General features: G+C 39.4%; 1 long non-coding RNA gene across 1 annotated transcript; it reads left to right on the top strand.

The window, feature by feature from the left end:
• Positions 1-4052: 4052 nt before the first annotated feature.
• LOC125938084 (uncharacterized) lies at positions 4053-6875 on the top strand. Its single transcript, XR_007462604.1, has 2 exons — positions 4053-4549; positions 6158-6875. It is a non-coding gene; the product is annotated as an uncharacterized LOC125938084 (long non-coding RNA).
• Positions 6876-7274: the final 399 nt, after the last annotated feature.

The raw sequence follows: 7274 nt of genomic DNA, 5'->3' as shown, positions 1-7274 counted from the left end.
TATTTTAGGACATCTTAAAGCAAGTTGCAGAACTTTATGGGAAGAGGAAATAAAATAGAATCACGGTGGGTAGGAATGCCATACTTAAGTATCTAGATCAGAGGTTTGGCAGATTACAGCCTACAGGCCAAATCCAGCCCACAGCCTGCAAGCCAAATGAGGTTTAAGAAGAGAAGATAATATTTCAAAAGACATCATATTAAAAATAAATGTGCCCAAGTAGAAAAATACAAGAAGTGTCATACATAGCAGAAGAGATGCAAATAAAAAAAAATTTTTTTAAGCGAAAAGAGAATTGGGGATATTTCTGACGAACCGACCCCAGTATTGAAGTCTTTGTTGGAAACATGGGAGGCAGAAAGACAGCAAGAGAATCAATGAGACCAATTGATTGATGATCACAATATAAAAAGACCATGCCGGTCTGAAAAGGAGATAACAGAATGAATCAGTTTATAAAGGAAGGCATTAGTGACATTCCCGCTCCTAAATTAACTTTTGAAGCATATCGGTCACAGATACAAAATCAAATAGCAATAAATAAACTAGATGTTCTTGGCCAAATCAATAATGCATTTTGTCACAATTTTCTATCCCAAACTGGAGTAATCACTGCAAGTAAATGTGCTCTACCCAAGAGTTTAGAAGAAACTCAAGGGTGAAATTTTGGATCCATTGAAACTGTGTAGACAGATCAATTTAATAGAGGGCCGCCATAGTGTCAATGTGACAGGCATTCATGAATAAGGACCAAAGGATATGATTCCTTGTGCATTTAAGAACAAGATAATCTATAGTAAGAAAGGCAAGGTAGCTTCTGAAAGGGTGATTATACTCCTCCCATATTTTTAAGGAAGTATATGGGAAAGACAATCCAATGCATGTCCTCTATTTAAATACTTACTAAGACTGGGATAAGGTTCCATGAAAAGCTATGCATATTTAATAACATTTCTTATTACAAAAGCCATATATATTCTTTGTAGAAAATGTGGAAAATACAGAGAACCAAAATGAATAAAATTAAAATCATCTATAACCCAGCTAAACAGAGATGTCCACGGTTAATATTTTGCCATATATTATTTGGGACCTAATGTGGAATTTAATTAACTATTTTATCTTCGGAGAGAACGGATACTGGCTCCAAAAAAAAAAAAAAAAAAAAGGAGAGAGGAGCAAGGATAAATATTTTTTAAATTGTTCCAACTCACAAATGGAGGCTAAGATGTAACAAGAGACTGTTTACAATAAAATCTTCAGGTTTGCCCATGACGCTAACTTCTTTTTAATAATGAAATATTATGCCATTTATGCAGAGGAAACTGTGAAAATTTCACAAGACTACATATGGGAGCAGAAAACTGGCAGATGAAATTCCTTATGGGCAAGTGTGAGAGACTTTGGGAGACTGTAAGACCAATTATCATGGAAAACGATGGATTCCAAAGTTTCAGTCACCGTCTAGAACATACAGTATGCTGTCATTGCACAGTCTACCTTAAAGACAATGAACTCATCTGACAAAAGGATTAAAATTGAGGCAGAAACCTATATTCTACTCTCTAAAATAATTGTACATCCACAGCTAGAATGTTCTGTGCGTGAACACGGGCCAAAATAATTCAAAGAAATGATCAAAGAGGTCAAAGAAGTGAAGACACTAGCCTATGCGAATCAATGTTAGTACTTGCCATTCTCAATTCTGCAAAATCTAACTCACAGCTGAAATCTAAATGAGATAAAGTCTATAAAATAGTGATAATTCTAGATTAGGTGATCGTCTTTCACCTAGGGTGTATGGACTTTAGATGATCTATAAACTCCTTAAAATGGCATGCACATTTGCATGTATATATGCATGTACATATGTATGTACCTATTTACATATATTTGTATATAAATATATATAAATTTTTATATATACATGTGTATATATATATATATGTGTGTGTGTGTGTGTGTGTGTGTATGTAAAAATGTCCTCCGTTGAGTGGGTACATAGTTATCAACAGATTCTTACCAGGGTTCATAACTCAAAATCTCAAGAACTAGTGGTCTAGATGGTAAGCATATAGATCTGGTCACTAACTCCTGGGAGCAGATCTTGAGGCTTAAAAGAGAAAGGTTAAGAACAAATTAAGTTGTATTTACCCCACGAAAAACAAACATGTACAAGTCATTTCCCTGAGAAATGCCGTAAAATAAGAAGACGTTGGATTCATGAGAATGTCTGAGGGAGATGATTGAAATAGATCTCTAAGCTTCTGATATTGGGGCTCCATGAGGGCAACGACTGAGGTCTGTTTTGTTCACCGCTCCATCTCTAGAGTTTAGAACAGCACCTGGCGTATAGTAGGCCCTCGTTGATACTTGTGGCTCACCCGAGAGCTAGACTGATCTTGGCGGTACTATCAGAGGCAATGGCTGTATGAATCTGTCCCCGGTGGCACTTCTGTTATTTCCAGGGTGAGGCTGTTCCCCTCATTCTCTTCCTCCCCCAGCCACATCTCATTTTCTGGCTTGAGGATCTACCACTATGAGAGCCCCTGGATCGTGGGGGAGAACATGGCACCATATCAGCAAAGAACTATACTAATTTGGCCTTGAAAGAAAACAGGGGGAAAAAAACCAAAAACTAGAAATGAGATATCAAAGCAATAAAAGTTTATAAGAGTTTATGAACATAAAACGTGTGTAAATGGAACACTGTCAAGCAGATTAATTAGTTAACATTTGGAAAGTGCATTGAAGATGAAAATTGCCAAATAAGGGTTTTGTACATTGAATCAATTTCTCACTGTTACAACCGGATGACATAAGAAACCAGTCCACTAACATCTGAGAAAAATATTCTGCCCAATTTAGGCTATGGAGGGTCTTTGGCCTCTGGGAGGCTGAGCCCAGCATAACCTTTCTCTCGGATTTTGAATAACACGCGTTTCCCAACTAGCGATGGGGTTAGAGCTCTGGAGCCCCAGTGCCCTGTAGCTCTCTGCTTTTGTCTGCCAATTCCTCTGTCTCTCTATGGGCCCCCTGCTGGAGGCCTCGTAAGGCCAACTGAAGACTTTGTAAATAGCCATGTCAGATGCTTTGCTTCCAACTTGAATTTAGATTTTGTGAAAAGAGGAGTTTAGTCAATATTCCCTGGATGGATGGCATGCTGTTCTCGAACAATATGGAAAGAAACCCAGCATGACAAGAGCCGGAGCTCAGTACCAAGAGCTGCCTCTGGCTTGTGCAATCGGAACAGATATCTCCCTGAAAGCGGGAGTCGATGAAGGGAGAATCTTGATTCAGAAATCATCTGGGCTAGGAAGCCAATGGCACGTGAAGCCAAAGTCTTTCAGTATGAGTTGTCTCTGGAAAAAGAAAAACAAAAACAATAACAAGAAACTACCTGTTTGATATAGTCTTACCTGTCCCTCTATATAACATTTTTATTGTGATCAACCTTTGTTTCGATTTATTTAAGTTTTAAGATCCCTCCTACGTCCAAAACAAATTGAGACAGCTTAGAGATTAAAACGAAGTGCAAAACACGAAAGCGTTTAGGGATAAAATAGGATAGATGATGTATTCCTATGCTGGAATTCATAAGACACAGCAAACCTCAGTAGAAAAATTATTGGAACTGATGTTAAAAAAGTCTGGGCTCCAGCCATAACTCAGTCTCTACTGAACTGTGTGGTCTTATGTAATCTTTATCCCACTGGCAAAACAAAGTCTCTGGAAATTTTTCAACATGATTTTTTTAAATGTTTAAAAAATAGAATCGTGGCATTAGTATGTCAGGCCAAATGGAGCAGGTGAGCTTGTAGAGAGAACCGTTAAGAGGCTAAAGCGTAACCCAGGCACAGGGGGTTAACAGTACAAATGGAAAGAAAAGGAAGAAAAGAACGCTTTTTAAGGAAAGGCTGACAGAACTTGGAAATTGACCAGATACCAGAATGAGCAACATGGAAGCATGACGTGGCTGGAAGCATGACGTCACCGTGAATAGAAACGGAAACGGGAAAAAAGGTCTCTGGAAGAGGAAGCGAGGTCAGGACTGAGGAGGGCAGACTCGGCGTGTGGAGTCTACAATGACTGAAAGCCATCCGAGTGAAATGTCACATAGTCTTGTCTGGAGATCAAAGCTCTGAAGTCATTAGCGTTTCAGTGAAGGAGCAGCTAAGAACATGCGAGAAGCGGAAGCGGAAGGGGAGGCCTGAGGGCTGAGTTAGCCAGGCCCAGAGAGCCAAAAATAGGCCCTGAGACCAGGTGACTCAGGACCAAGCATTTGCCTCTGTCGTTAACGAGTTCTAATATTTGCCCTTCTCAGTTGTGCCTAATCCCATTCAAGAGTTCGCAAAAAGGAAGCTTGCGAGGGAGGGTGAGCAGAGAGAGAAGAAGCTAGAAGCGGAGTTGCTGGCAGGTGTACTGTTGGCTGTGATGCATTTTTTTCAGCATTCATTCTCTTTTTTTATTGAACGGACCCACTTAGTTGTTTGTCCTTTTCTGAATGCATATTGACTCCAGACATCCTGGGATTTCCGGAACTACTTAGGTAAGATCAGCGTGTCTTCAATCTGTGTTTTACTTAGATTTCCCCAAACCTGCCCCTGTCCATTCCAAGCTTCCGTGCTTCAAAGGATCCTTTTCTGTGCTGGGCTCACTGTCAACCTTCTCCAGAAAACTTGGGCAAGTTAGTCACGAGTTTGTTAAGATCTCTTTCCTACCATTAATCAAGGGCAATTGCACAGATCCCGTATCCAACTGCATGAGTCCCCCATGATTCCTTCTCATATATAATAATACTCAGCTTTGTTAATCCTCAGAGGCGGGCAAATAGTTCCAGAGTTTTCCTTTGTATGATATTTACTACTGGCCACATAATAAATTACAGACCAATGTATCAAATTACCAAAATACTCATCAAAAAATGTTTCTATTTATCATTCTATTTATCATCATCAAAGACACCGTAGTTAGTAAAATAGAGGGAAATATAATTCGTTAGAATAATTAGCTTCTATGAAATGTAAATTAGATAGCTCCTCAGTACAACACGCATATATAGTATAATATTTATTATTTACAGTTATATGATAATATATATTACATATAATTACTATTATACTTACATTATTATTAATATATTGTGATGGAGTATTTACCATCATAATATGTGTTGTAATAGATATACGTCTTAGTAATTGGAAAACTTGATGTCGCTCAGATTTTTTAAATAAGTTCTAGATGAGATTATCAATGTAGTTTATGCTAACATTTGCTAAGCCAGCTTTCCTAATGATACTCGTGTAAGACACAAGTACAACAATAATAAGGCCTGACAAAGGAAGAAATGGTGTGTATGATATAAAGGAAACGGGCAATTTCTAAGGATAGAAATTGGACATGACTTTGGCTTTCTTGGAGAGCTGCCCCTATCCCTGGTGGTCTGTGAGTAAGATTCTTCCAGTTCCTCCCCTCCCTGGCTCTCAGCTGTTCCTGAACTAATGTCAGTCTCAAACGGAAGCAAGTTAAGCTCTTAGGGACAGCTGGGGTACAGAGCAGCCACAGCAAAATAGTTTTCATTGCACTGACTCAGCCCTTCTCTTACCTTTTCTATCGTTCCTGTCTCTTTCCCTTTAAATGGTCATGGTAGCAGGGGCACCTGGGTGGCTCGGTGGGTTAAGCTTCCGACTCTTGATCTCAGCTTATTTAGGTCATGATATCATGGTTCGTGAATTCGACAGCGCAGAGCCTGCTTGGAATTCTCTCTCTTCTCTCTGCCCTTACCCAGCTCGTTCTCTCTCTCTTTCTCTCTCTCTCTCTCTCAAAATAAATAAACTTAAAAATTTTTTAAATGGTCATGGCAGTAAGCCAAAACAATATAACTTTTGTGTTAAAGAAGTCGTTAGATTCTCTGCTCTTGAAGCACAGAAAATACAATAATTTACAAATTTTTCTCTGTCAACAAAACAAAAATGAAATTCTGTTGGTTTAGTTAATGTAGCGGTAACGTTTACTCTTGGTTTTTTCCCAGTAAGAACATTGATTCCATAAAAAGACAACTCTATCTTATCATGAATATGACTAAAACTAACATATTATCTGCAATAAAGATTAAACTTGAATTAACAATAACATTATTTGCTATCCCCGATTTTAGGAAAACTTTCTAGAGAGGATTTGGACGAGTTGAGCCTCCTTCAAAGCCACCTGGTGAGCAGGGACCATGGCAGCAAACGAGGGTCAGCCCCCGGTGGAGTTCTATTGTACACTTTATTATCACTTAGATAAGTGAACTGAGAACATGCTAATTAAATTTGGAGGGAATGCTCCACAACTTTAAGACCTTGTCTAAAATTAATAAGGATCACAAGCTGGAGACGTGAAGACAGACACACACAGAATGAAACTGGACGGGGATTCATGAGAGATGGTCATCATCTACGAGGAAGAGGAACAAACTGCCTACCATTACTATCAAGGAAGCATTTCCTGACTATTCGCCAAGCCAGGGGAGACAGAACTACTGTGGAAGAGGTTTAAACGTAGGAAAAGAGCTGACTGTCAGAGAGGAATTTAACACCCTACGTTAAAAGCAAAACAAGAGAGACACAAACAGTTATGAAATAGGCACATTTTGTAAGTATAACAGACCTGAAATAGTCAATAAAAGCAGAAATTGTGGGGGTTGGGGGTTCCTCGGCCCTTCTGTCTACTCGAGCATTGCACATAACACCTGCGGTGTTGCCTGTTAGTCACTATCTACAGAGTGGCACAGCCATCTTCCTCCTTGGCCCTGTATCTGTTCTGTCTTTCCAAGTGTACCTATCTGACTCAACACAGGCACTCAGTAAACGTTTGTCGAATGGAAAAGCAAATCAGCGTTCTGTTTTGCCTTGAGAAGCACTTGGGTAGAAGTCAGGACTCCTGACTTCTAACCTTGCCTCAAGCGCTCTGGGCATTTGGAGCTGGAGTAAGTTGTGATGAGGAGCCTCTTACCTTTTGAACACAAAAGAGTACATCTATTACTTCCCCCCCCACGTCGGGCTCATGCTGGGAAAATTTTGGACTGCCAAATCCCCTTCATTAGGTGACAGGTTTTTCTTTTTCCCTTGAGACAACCAGTGTTAACGCACTAAGTTGATATGATTATTGCCGAGAGCTGAAAATTACATTTTTATAGCCTGTACAACTTATGACTGGTAAATATTCCCCTTTTTAAAACTGAAAATAGATCATTGCTACCCTTGCATTACCACTGTCAGAGACCAAGCCCC

The sequence above is a fragment of the Panthera uncia genome, assembly GCF_023721935.1.
Source record: "Panthera uncia isolate 11264 chromosome B2 unlocalized genomic scaffold, Puncia_PCG_1.0 HiC_scaffold_24, whole genome shotgun sequence".
Lineage (NCBI taxonomy): Eukaryota > Metazoa > Chordata > Mammalia > Carnivora > Felidae > Panthera > Panthera uncia.
This window is presented reverse-complemented; position numbering and strand designations above follow the sequence as displayed.